The 20,749-nt window shown below is 42.7% G+C and overlaps 1 protein-coding gene across 3 annotated transcripts in view; it reads right to left on the minus strand.

Annotated features, from left to right (window-relative positions):
- Positions 1-18,366, minus strand: part of SLC16A12 (solute carrier family 16 member 12) — a 109,258-nt gene extending 90,892 nt beyond the window's left edge. Inside the window, exons 1-2 of one of the 3 annotated variants that reach the window (XM_055353824.2) lie at positions 18,014-18,366; positions 16,850-16,989 (exon numbers count right to left, since the gene is read on the minus strand). The gene's annotated coding sequence lies outside the window, so the exon portion shown is untranslated. Of the gene's footprint in view, positions 1-16,849; positions 16,990-17,771; positions 17,899-18,013 lie in introns of those variants that run through there. The other 2 variants (XM_019034315.4, XM_055353825.2) reach the window with 2 other exon arrangements.
- Between the last annotated feature and the right edge of the window lie 2,383 nt (positions 18,367-20,749).

The raw sequence follows: 20,749 nt of genomic DNA on the forward strand, positions 1-20,749 counted from the left end.
TTGAATAGAGAAATGTCATTGCTTTTTAAATCAAGAAGTTCCTGTCTGGGCATCTCTGAGAAATAATGAAACAGGGGCGGTTGGGCAGTAACAACACAGCTGGGCAGTTTTCTGATTCTTGATATTTATATAAAACTTCACAGTTCACAGGAGGTAGCCACTATCTCAACAATCCTTCAAGAAAATGATTGCCATATTCCCACAGTCCTAGAATAACATAAATTGTGAGTTATCCCACTATTACAACTTTTCAAGAAAAAGGAAAAATTAAGAAACACTACTATATTAAATATATACACCTAAGATGCCAATCACATCTTATTTCAGAAACATTAAAATAAGGAGGGAAAAAAGGGCACCTTAGACTTGAGGAAAACAGACTAGGCTAATCTTGAAGTGACTTGCTCAACGTCACTCAAATGATTTACCAGCAGAACTAGGGTTAGGGCATCTTCATTCCTTTCATGCAACAGTAGCTGGGCACCAATAAATGCACGCACAGGAAAAACAGAGATAAACAAGAGGCAGTCCCTGGGCCTCCATGAAGCCCTCCACTGGTAAGGAGCTCTGTTCTCTGCTTGGGAAGTCAGAACAGTGCAGGCAGAAAACCAGAGAGCACAAATAGCTCTCCTTTCCCAAAAGGTTGGCTGCCAGGGGCACTCTGGCTTCTCTCTGTTGCTGTTAAACTTAGTGTGTCCTGGTCCCCAGAGCCCAGCATGCCACAAGCCTCACCGAGGTAGGTCCTGGAGAAGACAAGTCATGCCCTACCCCCAGCAGCTGTTCTGTCTGGCTGGTGACAGGCATAGCTGGTTTCCTTAGGCAATTTGTATATGCAAGGAAGGTGGTCTGGGAGCACACCAAACTGTTCACAGTGCAAGCCTAAGGTATGAGAGACAGTGGAGGGAGCAGTATCTCCTTTTATTCCCTTCTCTAGAGCCTGGATTATTTTCGAGGTGATTTTAAAAATTCAAATCTGGAAAAAGAAACGAAGAAAAGCAAAGAACATGCAAGTTGGATTTAGGAAGATTAGGATTGAAATCTAGGCTTTCCATTGACTTGCTGTGTGACCTGGAACAAGTGACCTCCTGGGCCTCCATCTGCTACCTTCATAGGGTTACTCTGAGGCCCAGCCCCCAAAGAGCACTCTCTTTCCACCTACCCGACAATCCTGGCCACAGTTTTGGTCACTGCCGGTGGACCCTTATGTGGCAGGGGTGGTCCCACTTTTTGCTTTGTCCTATTATCATATCTAACCCATTAGGTGTTTAAAATTACCTGGGGAAATGTACAGGCAGAAAACAAAATATAAATACTCAATATCTATTATATACTAAATATACACTATGATCACAACTATGATATTTTAAAAATCTATTTAAGAATAGTGGTGATTGCTACATAGCTTCAGCATTAGTATATCTTAGGGCAGGCAGGAACAGTTGGGGAGAAGTATTTTAGGAATTGTTGAAATAATTATATGGGACATTCAGTTATATGAATGAAAGTCTTGTCACTTTCACTACAACTCCAAAACACATATCCCATATTGATACTGTGCCACAAAAATGGGAACAAAAGACACTGGGGCCTACTTGAAGGGGCATGTTGGGAGAAAGGTGAGGGTCAAAAAACTACGCATCGGGTACTATCCTCACTGCTGGGTGAAGAAATCATTTGTACACCAAACCACACCAACACACAATTTACCCAGGGAACAAACCTGCACATGTATCCCCTAAACCTAAAACAAAAGTTGAGAGAAGAAAAAAAAATACCCTATCAGCAAAAACTGGTATCTCCCACTTCTTTTTCCACATCAATTTACTCATAAGTTGTTTGAGAGTATAGCAGGGATCCCAGCGTGAGAACCGGAACTATGAATAAAAAACAGATGTGTCTGTAATATAGGCCCTCAGGGAGTGTATGTGCACACAGGATCAGGAAGCCTCTTGAGAGGGAACTCACACCAGGGCGAGGATGAATTCAGATGCACAAGTTTAGTTTCCCCCCGAGACTTTATGAACTAATAGGCAGGAATTGATGTAGGCTGGATTTCCCCAAAATCTAGTACAGGCTGAACCATGGAAACATCATTTTTATTGTCATTGCAGGGGGTGGGGGGGTCCGAGGAAAAGAATGTTACATGTCAACAGAATGACTCAGATTTTCTGGAAATCTTTTATAATCCCAGACATATAAAACATCATACAAAGGCCGGGCGCGGTGGCTCATGCCTGTAATCCCAGCACTTTGGGAGGCTGAGGCGGGCAGATCACAAGGTCAGGAGTTCAAGACCAGCCTGGCCAACATGGTGAAACCCTGTCTCTACTAAAAATACAAAAATTAGTTGGCTGTGGTGGCGGGCACCTGTAATCCCAGCTACTCGGGAGGCTGAGGCAAGAGAATTGCTTGAACCTGGGAGGTGGAGGTTGCAGTGAGCCGAGATCATGCCACTACACTCCAGTCTCGGTGACAGAGCAAGACTCTGTCTGAAAAAAAAAATCATACAAAGAGAAAAATACATATTTCTCAAATAGCACTACAAGTTTATCATTGTCACCATCCAAAAAGCTTCCACAAAACAATCAGGCAATCTATATAAAAAGAAGTTCAAACCCTTTGACCCACCTACCAAGGCTGCTTCAGGAAAACTATCATAACAATATAAACCAAAAATATGGAAAAAGTTCATCTCACACAATGCTCAAAGCAAGGCAATTTGCAACATCCAAAAATTATGTCCCCTACCTTCTAACTTCAAACCTTACTGACAGGTCCCATGGTCACTAAGCCTCAATACAATACAAATTCAAGCTTGACTTCTTCATGAGGTTCAAATTAGCCAATACATATACTAGAACTCAATAATCATTTGTAAATCGCTCAACTATTTCAAAAGCTTAAAAATGCAAAAAGCTTATATTTCAGAAAAGAACAGTAGAAACAAAAGCATCGAGTGTTTTAAAAGCACATGTACACTTGTGTTTTGGAAATCACCCGTGCAGTTAGCCCTGAACTAGTTAGCAAATGACAATCCCTGGCAGATAGAAGAACTGTCCGAGGCCCCATGTTAGCTGCCATTACTGGGTCACATAGGCCAAAAAAAAAAAAAAAAAAAAATGGAACCCCTGGGTGAAACTGAACCCATACCTGTTCTCTGCCCCTGCCCTTCAGCCTTAATGTTTCAGATCTCAGCTTAACTGAGATTGGAAATAAAGTACTTACTAGAGTGCCTGGATATGATCATTGCTTGTTATGTATTTAGTGGGTAATAAAGAGAATGCAGATAAGCCTCCAGCCAGTGCCTGGAACACGTACATGCTCAGTAAATGGAAGTATTCTTGTTATTGTCATTATTTTTACTATTAAATGAGTAAGTCACATTTGTATAGCTACTTAGAGTTTATGTAAAGTGCTTTCAATCCCTGCAATGGTCTTGTAAGAGAAAACTGAGGCTCATGGAAGGTGATATCTGTCCAAGTGCATGCTGCTATCAAATGATGAAGTTGGGGACTTGATTGCCAGCCAAGGCTCCTTCTCCTTAGTAAGGCTGTCTGAATCTGACAATAATGCCTTGTCTCTGTCATAGACATTGTAGCTGATCCCATTGTAACTGATCCCAGTCCCAACAAGGCCAGTCCAAGTCGAGATTTCTGTTCCTTACACCCCAAAACATGCTACCAACTACATTTTCTACTCATGGCACTTATGGATCAGACCTAGTACACATATTCTATCACAGAGCAATAGCTCCATATCTTCATATGTGGGGCTTTCTAAGCTTACATCAGATCTAACTTTGATTTCCTAGAATCCTACATGGGCAGAGGAGAAAAAGAAACAATGATATGTACAGCTGTACAAAGGAAACACATATTGCTGGTTTCCCATCACATGGCTAACTACAGAAGCAGAGGACACCACACTGAGTCCTACTGAAGCTTCCGGCCCCTCTCCCATGACCCTCACCCCCACATGTCATAACAAAGCTCCACATCTGGAAGCCTGATGATCTTCAGCTGCCTCTCTCTGTCCAGAGAGTGTCACACCGCACATTACCAGGAAAAAGGAAAGAGGGAGGAGGAGGAAGAAGAGGAGGAGGTTTCATCAGGGCATGTAGTCTTTTCTTTCAATTGTAATTTGGCTGAAGCATCCAAAGTTACCTGTGATATGTGTTGTTTTGCCAATTCATACTTCAAGTTATTTTTCAAAAACTGCCATGCAAAATGTAAGCTATGCAACTGTCCTTTGACAATGTTCTATTGAGATCATCAAGTGGTCTTTATTGTATGCCGGAAACCAGCTATCCTTTTGTATCTTTCCATATTACTGCCCATACTTGGGTTGTGTCCTCCTGAAGTCCAGACCGTCCTTAGGACTACCAGGAACCATCCTCCAATGAGAGGCAGGGCCCAGTCAACATCTATCCAGCAGCTTTGCCATTCTCAGCCTCAAGTTTGACCACCTCATGTCCCATAGCATTCACCTCCAATCCATTTCAGCCATGTACTCCCAAAGCCACACTATCTACCTGTCATCACAAGGTGAAGCCAGCCCTCACTTCTGAAATCTAGAGTTGTATTGAGAATTAAGTACCCTTCTTGAATCCCAACTGTCTATCCTCCAAACATCTCCAACACCCTAACTCTTATTGCTCCTGGTTTTCAACCCCCTTGAGCCCTTGGGCCCCTTGCTGCTCCACTTTCCCCCATTCCATTAACTGGTTCTGCTCTCTTTTCCCTCTTCTTGGCTGCTAGACCTCATGATCCATCACTTCAACTGCTCTCTTGCTAGAAGCAACTCTGTTTCAAACTACTAACCCCCAATTCTGCATCAATCTGAACACCCAAACATTTCCACTTCTACAACTGGTAAATCAAGTTTTACTAGAGGAAATCTCTCAATCCTGGAGATTAATGGCAAAACATAATTATGAATTCCAACAGAAACTAAGTGCCTGGTGTGACTCAGCAAAAATGTATTGCACTTGTTCCTTACATACACTGGTTATTTGAAGTCTTAAGTACTCCATGTGCCCCTCATTTTCAGCAGTACAGCATGATGGTACACAGCTTTGCATCCTGGTTCTGCCTCTTAGTCCCTCTATAACCTCAGACAAGTGACTTAACCTCTCTGTACTTTAGTTACCTCAATTGTAAATTAAGACAATTCCATCTTCACAAGGTTGTGGAAAGAATTTAATGAGTTATCTATGTAAGGTATTTTAACAATGCTTGCAATATAGAAAGTGCCCAAAACACGTTAGCTATTATTTTGTAGATAGAATTGAGACCTTAGATGGGATTTTCCTCCACTTCCTTTTCTTTCTTTCAGTTTATTATTTTCCTCCATTTCCTATTTCTCCAATTTATTCATATCCACATGCATCCTTATCTTTTTCTTCGTGTTTCAAAGAAAGACTTGTCACTCTATATTTAGTCTTGCCAGCTAGCATCCTTTACTACTTTTTCTGTGTTTTGAACCTAGACCTTTTCACTGGGTTCTCCTTAGCCTATAAATTTACTCATGTGTCTCTTTTCTTGAAAGCCGGAAGGGAGAATGTGAGGGAGAAAAGAAGGGAAGAGAAGGAAAAAGCAGGGAAGAAAACTCCCCTTCAGCCTTACCACCCTTTCTGGCTCTCACGGATTAGAATCCTCCCTTCACAAACCCACCCTCTAAGGTCCTGTCTATACTGACAATCTCCTTGCTTCTCTTCCCATTCCCACCTCAATGGAAGGGAATTTGCCTCCTGTGTCCTCCACACACCACTCAGGCTGTTTTTGACATTATCACCAGTGACTCCTAATTGCCAGTGTTTACTCTGGCATTCTTAATTGGCCAGTCTCTGTAGAATGTGGCACTGTTGACCTCTCTGTCATGACTAAAACTTGTTTTTCCCTGAGTTTCCATGATAGGAGTTTCTACTATTTATCTTTCTTCCCTACCAACCCCTGCTTCTTAGTTTCTTTCGCTAGATTCTCTTCCTCTGACCACTCATTATATGTTGTGTCATCATTCATTCATTCAACAAGCATATTAAACTCTTACCATATGTCAGGTAACATGACAGCTGCTAGGACCAGTTAAGCTGAAGCACTACTCCAGGCCCTATTCACAGTGCAGACACACTACACAGGCATATAAATGACCCCATCCAAAGTTGTGCAATGGCAGTGATGCTGTAAAGAATACATAGTCCTTGCCCTCTTGTTGGACCAGTGAAAAAGACCAAAACACAGATAGATAATTAGAGAATAAAACAAAAGGTGCAATGACTGAGAGATGCCCTGGGTATCACGTGAGCACAGTCTAGTTATTCCCCCAAGTTCTTCAACCTGTTTCATACCTCACTCTTTCCCTTTTCCTCAGGAAAAGACATCCAGACAAGTGATTTCAACTGAGCTTCTTAGCTGATGATACAATTTTGAATTTCTTGCCCAGAATATCAAACTTTCTACCATGCATTTCTACCACATGCCTTATAGGGCACCAAGCAACAGGAATATAAAAATAATAAATAAAAGTCTTACCATAAGGCATTAATCTTATTTCCCATCTGCACCATTTTAACAGACCCTCTGGGGCCTTTCTTCAAACCCCATTCAGAGTTATCTGCTTGAAACACAAGCTGATTTTATCACCAAATCCCCACTCCCACCCACTCCCTTGTTCAAAAACTGCCAAAGAAAAATCAAAACCCCTTGGTGGTGTGATGTACCAGACCCTGATGCTCTGGCTCCTGCCTGCTCCTCTAGCCTTCTCCAGACCCCTGGCCACACATATTCCCTACCTGTCAGCCATGCCACACCATCCGAAGATGAGCAGTGCTTTCAATTCCAAGGCAATTCCCACCTCAGCGCTTTTGCACCTGTTGCTCCTACTGCCTAGAAGGTTCAACCTGCAAATTTTCTACAATTATTTAATGGTTTGACCAACCTCGGCAACGTTAAGTGCCTCTGGCTCTGCACGCCCATAGCAGATGATCACTTATGGGACTCATTCCAATGCTGTGATACTTTGTACACACACTTGTGTGTACAGAGGCCTTTCCTCAAAGGCTTTCCATCTCCTGGGAAGTATCTTCCCCAGAAAAAGGCAAGCCTTTGAGGAAGAACCCTGTCTAACACATGGCAGTGCCTCAGTGCATGTTTGCCTGGGAAGAGGTAAACTCATGAAGTTATTTTTAGCATTGTTTAATCACAATATTTTTTGTTAGAGACTTTAAAGGTAATTAATTCTATTTCATCTAAATCAAATGTCCCTTCTACAGATTCTGCTTAAAGCTGTTAAAAGCTAAACTGAGGCCGGGCGCAGTGGCTCATACCTGTAATCCCAGCACTTTGGGAGGCTGAGGTGGGTGGATTGCCTGAACTCAGGAGTTTGCGACCAGCCTGGGCAACATGGTGAAACCCCGTCTCTACTAAAATACAAAAAAATTCCCTGGGCGTGGCGCCGTGCGCCTGTAGTCCCAGCTACTCAGGAGGCTGAGGCAGGAGAATTGTTTGAACCTGGGAGGCGGAGGTTGCCGTGGGCCGAGATCGTGCCACTGCACTCCAGCCTGGGCGACAGAACGAGACACCATATAAAAAAAAAAGAAAAGCTAAACTGAAATTTCACATTAACAGAGCCTGCATTAGCAGTCAATTAGGTATACTATCATGCAAGAATTGACAAAGAAAGCAGAATATGCCAGGAACATTCTGAGATACCAATTTGGGTCCATCAGTTACTGAACAAAACTTGAAATTTTAGTTAGATCTTCATCTGTAATAAAATCAGAATATATGGTTGTCTAAATTTTATCTTTTTTTGAATATGGAAGATAACGAAAAGTCAATTTCAGCAAGTAAGAAAGGAAGGAAAAAATGTATGGGGCTTAATTTTGATAAAATGACGAGTTCCTTAATCACTGGAACACTTCAATTATCCAGTAAAATAATTTTAACAAGTATCTTATTTATGAGTATTTATTTGTTCTTTATCTAGGTACTCTGCCTTTTTCTAAGAGTGTTTTTGAATTTTTTAATTAAGTTAGTAGCTGTTGCCAGGTGTTCCTCATGACTAAATTTACCAAAGAGCCGGCTGGCATTGAGGGTGGAGTCTGTGTCAATAAAACACAATTAGCTACAGACCCATGTGGAGTGGGGATTTGACCTAAACGTCCATGGGATCACACCCAAAACCTAGCAGTCACTATTCAAGTTCCACAAGGGAGAACTAAGATACGGGGGAAATGTCTGGATTTTTTAAGGTAAGAAACCGTGATATTTCTTAACAAATAATTTTATGTCAAAAAATGCCACAACAGCTGTCTGAATTGCCAAATTCACTAGGTAACCACCCAAGTTTATCCTCTCATTGTGCACTTCAACCTGCATGTAGAAGGGGCCCCAGTGATTTGTGCATGATGCAGGGTTTTCAAAGAAAGGATAAGCATCCTTGGCTGGTTTCCAAGCCCTGTCCCCTGACCCCATCATGCTACCCCCCGCCCCCACACACATATATACCCATGCATCAACTCTTTTGGCAGTTAGGTACAACTGTACATGGGGGAATTATAAAATTAAAATATGAAATGCAAACTTCATTAACCAAAATGCGCATTTGGTTAACGTGAATACAGAGAACGGCACTTAGCCCAGCATAGCTATTCCCCAGAATTTGATCTTTGACCTATCTCACCCCTCTCTAGAAACACTCTCCTGGGGAGACGTATAACTTGAACTGAGTCCCTATACTGATAACTCCCAAGCTATAGTTCTTGCTGTAAATATCTAACTGCTTACTTGGTTATCTCTACCCACAGGCATCAAAGTTATAAAGTTATTAAGACCGAAGATTTCCCAGGCTTTTCAACACAGATCCACAGTAGTAGCTTGAAACCATTAGGAGCTGCCAGAATATAAAACAAATTTGGCAAGGAACAGGAAGCAGAAACTTAGGAACATGTGGCCCAATCACTTACAAACTTGTTTTGGCCAAGAAATCCTTTGTTCAAATAAAATCTTACTTGGAAACCAAATATGTGAAATCAAGAACAGGACACCTGCTCAGATAGCAGAAGGGGCCACCAGAAAGGAGCCCAGAGGTGGAAGCTGGACATCGGTCCGCCACCCATTGCCCTCATGCCCTGTAACACAGCTCCAGAGGTGCTCCCTGATACTCCCAGGAATGTGCAAAATACAGTTTAAAATCTACTGGCCAAAATCCATTAAGAAATCAAGAACAGAACACCTGCTCAGATAGCAGAAGGGGCCACCAGAAAGGAGCCCAAAGCTGGAAGCTGGACATCGGTCTGCCACCCATTGCCCTCATGCCCTGTAACACAGCTCCAGAGGTACTCCCTGATACTCCCAGGAATGTGCAAAATACAGTTTAAAATCTACTGGCCAAAATCCATTAAGATTTTTATTCGTGGATAAAAATTTATTTATTTTTATTACAAAATCAACAGTTAAAGTGTAATTTGGGGAAGCTAACTGGTAACAGTGGGTGAGAATCTCCATGAGCATTAAAACCAAATAAGAACAAACTAAAAAAATAAGGGGCTGAGTAGGGCATGGTGGCTCATGCCTGTAATCCCAGCACTTTGGGAGGCCGAGGTGGGCAGATCACCTGAGGTCAGAAATTTGAGACCAGCCTGACCAACATGGTGAAACCCTGTCTCTACTAAAAATACAAAAATTAGCCGGGTGTGGTGGCAGGTGCCTGTAATCCCAGCTACTCGGGAGGTTGAGGCAGGAGAATCGCTTGAACCCAGGAGGCAGAGGTTGCAGTGAGCCGAGATCATGCCATTGCACTCCAGTCTGGGTGGAAGAGTGAGACTCCACCTCAAAAAAATGATAATAAATCTAAAAAAATAAGGGGCTGGCATGGTAGCTTACATCTATAATCTCAGCACTTTGGGAGGCTGAGGAGAGAGGTTTGCTTGAGCTCAGGAGTTTAAGTCCAGCCTGGAAAAACATAGTAAGACTCCATTTCCATTTCTACAAAAAAAAAAAAAAAAAATTTAATTGTCTGGGCATGGTGGTGCCCACCTGTAGTTCCAACTACTTTGGAGGCTGAAGCAGGAGGACTGCCTGAGCCTAGTAGTTCAAGGCTGCAATGAGCCATCATTGCACCACTGCACTCCAGCCTGGGTGACAGTGAGACCCCATCTCTTTAAAAAAAAAAAAAAGAGAGAGAGAAAAAAGAAAAAAAGAGGTGAATTCTAAGTAGGAGTAGTCTACTAGATAAATCTTCAGAATCTGTATCAGTCACCTCACCACATTTTCTCAAAAACAATAAATCCTAATGACAAGGAAAGCTCTAAAATTAATCATACTTTGTTGAAGTCACATAGGGCAAGGTTTAAACTCCTATCTTTCTTACATAAGAGTCCTATATAATATCTTTCTTATATAAAAGTCTGGCCAGGCATGGTGGCTCATGCCTGTAGTCCTAGCAACTTGGGAGGTTGAGATGGGAGGATTGCTTCAGCCTGGGAGGTCGAGGCTGCAGTGGGCCCTGATAAGGCCACTGCACTCCAGCCTGGGTGACAAAGAGAGACCCTGTCCCAAGATAACCCTTTTTATTTAATTTGATACAATTGAATAAAAAGAGAAAGTTTTCAGAGAAAGTTTGAGTATTAAGGTTGACAACTCAATCAATTTAAAGAAACACATAATAAAGGACACATCTGTAAGTATTTTAGAGGAAACAGATTATTGTTGTAGAGTAAAAGGCCAAATTATTGTCCTAAACAAAAATACCCATATGGTACCACAATCATCAAAAACTTGAAAATAGTTGGTTAATTAATTCATTGGTTGACAGTAATTATACCAATTGTGTTGATTTGATTGTTTTGACATCTTATACACATAAGCCTAGTGAATTCCACAGAGAAGAAAAAAAATCACTGAACATTCATTCAACCATTGGCAAAAGCTTTCCATATAATGAACGGGCCCTCTATAGAGAAAATGCACACACAAAAAATTTCCATTATATGTTAAGAAGATACCACACATGAAATTTTATGTTTCAATAAAATTTTTTTCTAAAGAAGCATAAAATTATTATTACATTTGTCCATAGTTTCTCAACCCTGGCTGTACATGAGATTCACCAGAGAGATTTAAAAACTATCAATACCCTAGCCCTGTACCTCAGACCTACGGAATCGGAATTTTTCAGAGTAGGACATTGGTACCAGTTTTTTTCCTTCCTCAGGTGATTCTAATGTGTAGGTGGGGTTGAGAACCATTGATACAGAGTCTTCAATCAACTGATTTATGGATACTAGGTTGTCAGGTGTCAACCTGAACAGACCATTTACTTTTTAAAACATTTATGCCTGTGAGTTTGGGCTACCCCTATTCATAACTATTTAATAATGATGGTTAAGGCTGGTTTTTGGTAGTTGTCTGGTTGAACTATCACTGCCTGAAGAAGCAGCATTCTGTTCTCCCTTATGAGATTTAACTTTGTCGTGAGTTTTTATTTTTTTTGGTGGTTTCTTCAAGGGCTATGAATGTGGTTGCTTTGAAGTTACAGGTTCAGAGAGCTGAAATTTCTGTTTCAAGAAATACATCTGGTTTCAGTAGATAAATATGAACTCACTCCCATGGAAAGTATTCCATCAAGCAAAGTGGAATTACAAAAATAATACCAGTTGATCCCAAAATAAGTAATTATGGCCCTAATTTATAATATGTCAAACAAACCACAAAATGATTAATTGTGCTCAGGAATATTTTGAAAAAAACATGGTCTACAAATGATTTGGGTGATAATTTTTAAGTATTAGTATAGTTAACACTTTATGTAGCTACTTTGTTTACATATATGAACCACCGAGCCAGAAGACGGTGTTAGGGGGAAACAGTTGCTGATTTTTATGGTGATTCGGAAGTTTGGAAACTGAGTCCCAATTTCCTTTAGTCTTTTTTTTTTTTTTTTTTTGAGAGAGAGTCTCGCTCTGTTGCCCAGGCTGGAGTGCAGTGGCACGATCTCAGCTCACTGCAACATACACCTCCCAGGTTCAAGCCATCCTCCTGCCTCAGCCCCCCTAGTAGCTGGGATTACAGGCACATGCCACCACGCCCAGCGAATTTTTGTATTTTTAGTAGAGACGGGGTTTCGCCACGTTGGCCACGCTAGTCTCGAACTCCTGACCTCAGGTGATCCACCCGCCTCAGCCTCCCAAAGTGCTGGAATTACAGGCATGAGCCACCGCACCAGGCCTCCTTTACAGTCTTAAGTGACTAATGCTATATCTATAAGAGGCTCATAGACATGGAATTTCTCTCTAGATACAAAAATGAGTTATTTTCAAAATATACAGGGTACCCTCAGAAATGGAAACATTAGAAGCTCTCAGCAGTAAAGTAATCAGAAGTCAGGAAAAGCAGAGTCAAAAAGTTGATACAACATATTTTGAACATTTTGTTTCAATTCCTTTCACAGACAAAAAATTCATTCACTAATCTTTGGATATTGGGTCATGATTGGAGTTCTATGTTATTTTTCTCGGTAAATCCACATCCAGATTTCCTGCTTCCATTTCTTAAAGAGGATCAGGACCTTATTGGAGCTTGTGAAAAAACCTGAATGCAAAATCATTCTAGAAATTTTTACTGTACTCTTCAAATCTCTTATCACTATGCCACACCTAAGTACTCATCCCTCTTCCTTTTGTAATTTGCTTGTTCATGTTGCTTTTTAAAAAGCTTTATAGTCCTTTTATAAATTGAGATAAAATTCACATAAACTTCACTATTTTAATACTTTTAAAGTGTACAATTTGGTGGGGTTTTTTTTTCTTTTTTTTCTGAGACGGAGTCTCGCTCTGTTGCCCAGGCTGGAGTGCAGTGGAGGGATCTTGGCTCACTGCAAGCTCCGCCTCCTGGGTTCATGCCATTCTCCTGCCTCAGCCTCCCAAGTAGCTGGGACTACAGGCGCCCACCACCACGCCCGGCTGATTTTTTGTACTTTAGTACTAGAGACGGGGTTTCACCGTGTTAGCCAGGATGCTCTCGATCTCCTGACCTCGTGATTTGCCCGCCTCGGCCTCCCAAAGTGCTGGGATTACAGGCGTGAGCCACGGCGCCTGGCTGGTGGTTTTTATATATTTACAATGTTGTACAACCACCACCCCATTATCTAATTCCAGAACATAGCCGTCACCCCAAAAAGCAACCTTGCATCCATCATCAGTCACTCTCTATTTCCCCTACCCCACTTCCCTGGCAATCACTAATCCACTTTTTGTTCATATGCATTTGCCTATTATGGACATTTCATATAAATCATACCACATGTGGTCTTTGTATCTGGCTTCTTTCACTTAGCATAATGTTTTCAAGGTTCATCCATGTTGCAGCATGTGTTGATATATTTTTTTTAACATTACTTACTTTTATGGGTCCATATAGCGATCAACTTAGTTTTCACAGAAATACCATTCTTTGTTTAGCATTCATATTACATCGGTTTAGGCAATATTTCATTAAATCACAAAATTACAATAGCATCCTGGCACTTTGGGAGGCCAAGGCAGGCAGATCACCTGAGGTCAGGAGTTCGAGACCAGCCTCGCCAACATGGTGATACCCTGTCTCTACTAAAAAAAAAAAAAGAACAAAAATTAGCCAGGCATGGTGGTGGATGCCTGTAATCCCAGCTACTCAGGAGGCTGAGGTGGGAAAATTACTTGAACCAGGGAGGCGGATGTTGCAGTGAGTCGAAATACACCACTGCACTCCAGCCTGGGTGACAGAGCAAGGCTCTGTCTCAAAGAAAAAACAAAAATACAATAGCAAAGTACAACTGGCATAAACTGGACTGTAACCAAACACCACTGTAAGCATGCACCTGACCTAGTAACAGCCAAGTATACAAATTTATTAAGATGATAGCTATTTCCCACAGCGGTCTCTGTGTCTGAGCAACCACCAGGATGTGGTTCAGAGGAGGAGAGCATTGGTTAATCCAATGAGTTGTTTCAGTGTTGGGCAGTATTTCATTAAGCAGAACAGAGTCAGATGCATGTAGAGGGGCAGAGAGATGATAAGTGTCTATTATATGACCCAACACAGCCTCAACTGGTTCCCAAGAGGAAGTTTTCTACGTGTCTTCAAAAAGAGGCAAGGATGTGCTCCCATAAAGATAGGTATATCCTCTGCCTCTATAAAAGCTTTACCATGCTTTACCATCTTTCAAGAAGCAACTCCAATGTGCCCTCCTCTACAAAGTCTTCCCTAACCCTCAAATCTTCACGGTGCCTGCCTGCTCTCTCTTCTTCCTTTTAATTCCCAAAGTACTTATGCATCTCTTATGGTAGTTTGAATCAGTATGATAGCTAGCCATACAATGTCCTCTCTTCCATACCAGGATGTAAGCTGCATCAGAGGCATGTTCTGTGTCTTTATACGTCCTGCTGTCACCAGCACCAGAAAAGAGATGCTCAAAACACAATCTTCACACAAATCCTTACACAAATCTTTTAATAAGAAGTAGAAGTTCAATAAATATTCATTAAATTAATAAATGAATGAGCACACTAATTAATTAATTAATTTCATGCAACATCTTACCTGGCTACAGCAATTAACCCTACTCGTCAATGTGCAGTAAATGAAGGAAGGATATGTATCTGATGGGGCACAGTGGTGGGTGAATGAAGAAAAAAAAATGAGCTACTCCAGGTGCCTAGCATGCATCAGAAATTGTGACTATTCCCCAAATGTTCAACAGACACCACCTTCAAACAGGACATTGTTAGATAATGACACTTTCTGATGTCCTTTGATGTAGAGCACATTAAAAATATTATCAGAGGGAAAATCTTTCTGTTCAAAATCCCCCAACCTCTTCAACTGTGTATTTAGTTTTCATCAATTAAATTATTATATCATTTCAATGGGTGACTTTTTATATACACTGGAAAGGTACTCATAAGAAAATAGCTTCCAAATTGGCAATTTTTAAAAGCAAAGCAACTGGTTAGGTGAGGAATGCATAAACAACCCCAAAAGCGGCACTGAATACTTTTCTTTGGCTGTATACGACTGAAAAACTGCCAAGTTCATTTCGATAAGCCTTTGTTAAAAACAATAAACATGCCTGAGCTTGCAAACCATGCTGTTTTGAAGAAAAAGCAATTGAGAGAATTAGAAAATGCTTAAAACTGGAATGTCTAATAGTCTATGAATATGGAGGAAAGTGGGGGACAAAATGTAAAGTGAGACAAAATAACAACAGAACACCATCTTCATAAATAAATAAAAAGCAACATCTTATAAACTAATTTAATTAGTCTCCAATACTAACATGGTACCACTAACACTCTTAAGAAAACAAATCATCCCGTGCTTCAAGTTTAGTCACCAAGGTGATCTCCCTGCAATAAAGGAAATGTAATTTCATTGACTCCAAATGAACATATATTAAATAACCAAATGTGGGAACTGCAATTCACTTACAGTAAAATGTCAGCTCATAAAAGTCAAAGTAACTTCACCTGAATTTGTTTTTTTTGTTGTTGTTGTTGTCGTTTTTAGTTTTTTTTTTCCATGATTATAAGATTCTCAGAATTGTAGGATTGGAAGGAAGATAGTTTGGATCACTTATGTTTATTTTCCTGCTTAGGTAAAACTGAAATTCTCTTGTACCTGCCTAAGAAATCCTGGAAAAATTCTAGTGAATAAATTGCAACTTGAGCTCTACAGGATCAAAGTTCTTTGTTTTGTTCATTGACATATCCCAAATGCCCAGAACAGCACTAGGCATACAGTAGGCACTCAATAAATATCTGCTAAATTGAACTAAATTGAAAAATATGCAGTGCAATGCAATGTTAAATAAGTCAGTTTGAAACTCCTTTCTTAGCTTTGTTTTGGTCATAGTATTAATCACAGTAAACAAACAGTCCTCATATAAAACACTTCAACACTATAATTCATGTTTTTACTTCTGATCGATCATTACCATAGAGGGTGCTGAGAATCAGAAAAGACTCCAAGGAAAGATGGGGGTAGACTTACTCCCATCTATTTGGACTAATTTTCTTCTTCTGGGCATTCACCTGAGAAGTATCTGTATATCCATAATATAAAAATATTTTTGCATCTTTAAAAATTGTGCCACAAAAGCAATTTGATTAAATCAACCTCTCATCTATTTCAGAATCCCATCAGTTAAAAAAAAAAACATAAAAAATAAGAACAGGAAAATGATGTGATTAGGTGATGCTAGTCGTATTATTTTTGCTCAAAATGCCTAGAGGCGATATGCCTTAGAAAACTGAGTTAGGTGGGAATGAGAAGATCTGGATTCTAGTGTTGATTCCATCACCAGTTAACAGTATGAATTCAGCCAATCCTTGCCAACCTGGATCTGAGCTTCCTGGGCTGTAACGTGAAGGGTTTGAATTTAGTAGATGGTCTCCAAAGCCTTTCAGTTTCAAAGTTTCTCTAAACCCTGTAATTATAAGTGACTAAATCCAGTTCACCTAATTACTACCACTACTCTTTTACATCCTTCATTTCTTCAGCAAACATCCAGTCACCTTGGGGGCGCAGGGGGTGGAGGATGTCAAACACCATTAGCCATAGTTTGGCACGACATTTATGGAGGCGGAGCGACAAACTATGCAGGGGCAGCTAGCTGATGATTTTAACTGTTAGCGAGCTTACACCTGTGGAGCGAATGTGTTTCTGAATTTGAAAGGCCGGAAGATTTTCCCCCTGGGCTAAGCTGGTGGCGCCGCGGGAGTGCCTAGCTCTGAGCAAAGAACCAGGTAGGATGAACTAATTAGAGGCTCTTCAAAAGGAGAGTGTTTAACCAGTTTCCTGGCAGGACTCACCTGACTAGACATTTTTAAAAATTATGGCCAGGCACGGTGGCTCACGCCTGTAATCCCATCACTTTGGGAGGCTAAAGCGGGCAGATCGCTTGAGCCCAGGAGCTCGAGAGCAAACCGGGCAATATGTCGAAACCCTGTATCTGCAAAAAAAATACAATAATTAGCCGGGTGTGGTGGCGCGCACCTTTAGTCCCAGCTACTCCAGATGCTGGGGAGGGAGGATCGTTGGAGACGGGGAGGCGGAGGTTGCAATGAGCTGAGATCGCGCCACTGCACTCCAGCCTGGGCGACAGAGCGAGACCTTGTCTCTAAATAAATAAATAGTATAAGAGGTTTAGAATGCTGATGTGTGAAAACGGAAGACTAACCAAATAGCCCCAGGACTTACTGAAATTGTGCTTCAAAATTTTGTTACGAACGCTTTTCCGAGTCCACAATACAGGTATCACTGGTTTATTTGTGGACAAGAAGCAACTGAGAAATTGAGTTCAATCCACTGAAAGCCGGTGTGTTTTTAATATAGCACACACGGGAAATAAATATTATTGTCTGAGTTGGGGGACGGGGAGAGATTTTTTAAATGTACTATAAACATAAAATCCAGAAGAAAGATGGTCTCTATTCCACCGAGAAGTCTGCATTTGAAAACCACAAGAGGTGGAGATCAAAGCCGCTCGTTCTCCAGCCACCTGCCGAAAAACTCGGCCGCAGCGCAGACCCAACCCAGACAGGGCAAGTGAGCACGTGTCTCCCTCCCAACCCAAGCTGCGCGCCGACGCACCCAAGTTAGGGTCCCAGGCTCCCGGCGCGGGATGGGCGCTAGGGCAGCGGAGAATGGAGGGTACCCGTCCTCCTCCAGCTCCAACGACAGCGCCAGCGCCCCGCCGTCCCGCCGCCCTTCCTTGAAGGATGCCCGTGTCACCTGAGCCACCGCGCCCTCTGCACAACCGTGTCAGGGAGAGGGAAGAGGGGGAGCCGAGGAAGCTTCTTGGCCCGGGCGCTGGGGATCCGGGAGCGGGGGCCGCCGGCGAGACTGAGCCCGGGACAGCCCAGAGCTCCAGCGCTCCAGCGCTCTGCAGCCCGCCCAGAGCGCGCAGACCACCCCCATGCCCCGCCCGCCCTCCTGCCACACCCGCCCCCAGCCCGGCCCCGCCGCCTCCTCACCTCGCGGGGACCACTGCAGCCCTGGCGATAGCGCGCGGACATGCCCCCGGGGCGCACCCGCTGAGCCGCGTCCCTGCGCAGTGGCCCCTTCCCGGGCCCCAGGCTGCGCGATCCGCGCTTCGGTGGGGCGGGGAGCGGACTGGGCGGAGGCGCCGGCGAGGCTGGGGCCGGGGGCCTAGCTGGCAACGCCGGGGGAGGGAAGCGTAGCGCGGAAAATCCCAGTGCTCGGCCTTCGAAATGCACCGGCTTATTCAGCCCCGCCAGCTCCGCCGGGGACTCTGCCTGGCGGGCGAAGAGGATTTAGCGCGGGGATCCGCTCTAAGTACTGTGGCTTGTCTAGGGGCGAGGGGCGCAGCGGAGTAGGGACGTCTCGCGGTTATGTAATGCACTGGCTTTCTGTGTCCCCAGCCAAACCGCTCTAGGACTGCCGGACCCTCCCCGGGAAGAGCCATGACCCCTGACCTCGGCAAGCCGAGGGGAGCTCGGTGTTCCCAAAAAGAACTTTCCCCCGCAGGGTCAAAGAGCAAGATCTCGAGAAAAAGTACAAGGCCTCCTTTAGGTGTATCTGGCAGGGATCCGGACCCTGCTAGCCAATCCTTCCCATTTCACAGCACAGGAAACTGAAGCTCCAGAATGCTAGTGAAAAGCGTTATCTCTTGGAGTCAAAAGGACCTGGGTTCAACACATCTGAAAATCTCATAACCTTGGGCAATTTAACTCTCTGAGCCTCACTTTTGCTTGTAAAACAAAGGATGATAGCGCCCACTTCATGTTGTTGCTGCGAGTATGAAATGAGTGAGGTGTAGGCGCCCGGTACATAATACAATTCCCCAAACGTTGACTCAAAGCCTGAAAAGGGAGCTGCCAGGACGTACCCCACGTAGGACAGGTTCCAGGCGAACTTTCTGTAAAGTCCTCTCCTTGTCAGAAGCAAGGCCTCTGAACTGAAAAGGTCTGGTTCCAATATCTTGGAGCCTACGTCCTTACTTCTCCAAGAGTGGCCCGTAGACCAACAGCGAGGTCATCACCTGGGTGCTTGTTAAAAATGCGGAATCTCAGGCCCAACCGCGGATCAGAATCTGCATTTTTTGCAAGATTCCCTGGTGATTTCGCTGTATGTCAAAATTTCAAAATGAATTAGACTTTTTGGAATTATTATTATTTTTTTTTTGAGAAGCAGTCTCGCTCTGTCGCCCAGGCTGGAGTGCAATGGTGCGATTTTGGCTCACTGCAACCTCCGCCTCCCTAGTTCAAACGATTCTCCTGCCTCAGCTTCCGGAGTAGCTGGGATTACGGGCGCGTGCCACCACGCCCAGCTAATTTTTTGTATCTTTGGTAGAGACGGGATTTCACCATGTTGGCCAGGCTGATCTCGAACTCCTGACCTCATGATCTGCCCGACAAAGAGTTACTGATGAACAGTAGGGAGCATTTGCCACGCAGCAAGGCACCGTAGGTATGTTTGTTTTTTTTTTTAGAGAAGGAGTCTCATTGTGTTTGTTTTCTAAAGAAGGGGTTTCACTATGTCGCTAAGGCTAGAGTGCTGTGGTGCGATCATAGCTCGTTGCAGTCTCGAACTCCTACGCTCGAGGGATCCTCCTGCCTCAGCCTCCCCAAGCACTGGGATTACAGGCTTGAGCCACTGTGCAAGCCAGGGTTTTTAAAAAATAGTCTAGTATAGTCCTTTCTCATTTTACCCTCTGGCTATTTTTAGTCGTCCCCCTCCTCTCAGTTTCCTGCCCTTTAACTATAAATCTGAATTTAAGTCCTATTTTCACTTGCAAAAAACCCTAGGTTAGATTTAAGTGATGATTAGTGAATAAATGTTCAAAACACACAAAAGAAGGAACAAATACAGCTCGTAAAAGAATTCATTAGCATTGAAAATGAACCTATAAATGTAGAGGCTGCCATGCATGAGCCCTGACCTCTCAGCTGTGAAGGTCTTTAGGTTAAAGGCTTGAATACCTTTGAGTTTCAGAAAAATGCTTCTTTCAGTTAAACATTGCTTTGGGTGGCAAATAAGTCTCATTTTCCATTTAAATAATGTAGGACAACAGTTTTTAAAGTTTTGGAGACTAGAACACCGCACAAGGCTTCCTTTCGTCTAAGTCACCACTTACAGGGGGCTCTAGCAAAGACCAAAGCTAATACTGTGTTTATTCTATTCAATGCTGTGTCACTGATGTTGTTGTTTCATTAGAAGTTCAGATTTTGTGTGTCTGATTCTATCTCTGGCAGGATGATTTTCATCCTTTACGAGTTCAGTAATTATGGGTTGATGATGGTGATGGTGAGTGCAATGCGTATAGGCAGTGCCGGATATAGACAGGTCACTTCTGTGTGCCTACCCCTTTGGGGTTCCACGCTCAAGACCTGACATAGCTGCTGACATGCAGCATGGGAGTGGAGAAAGGGAGATGCACAAAGCAAAGCAATCTCCTTTCACTGAGGCTGGAGGATTGGGGGTGGAGAATGTTGGACTGCTATGGCTGTGCAGAAGAAAAGCAAAGCAAAGGAACCCTAGAATCCAGCCTAGGAGGAAAGGGAAGGAGCAACATTTCTTCCAAATAGCACTGTCCAACAGAATTTTCTGCAGTGATGGAAATGTGCTATGTTTGCACAGTCCCAACACGGCTATAAAATGTGGCTATTTACATTTTAGTTAATTAATTATAATCGTAATTAAAATTGAGGTTTCTTGTGTGTGTTTTTCTTTTTTCTTTTTTACTACTA

Source organism: Gorilla gorilla, chromosome 8, assembly GCF_029281585.2.
Source record: "Gorilla gorilla gorilla isolate KB3781 chromosome 8, NHGRI_mGorGor1-v2.1_pri, whole genome shotgun sequence".
NCBI classification, from domain to species: Eukaryota; Metazoa; Chordata; class Mammalia; order Primates; family Hominidae; genus Gorilla; species Gorilla gorilla.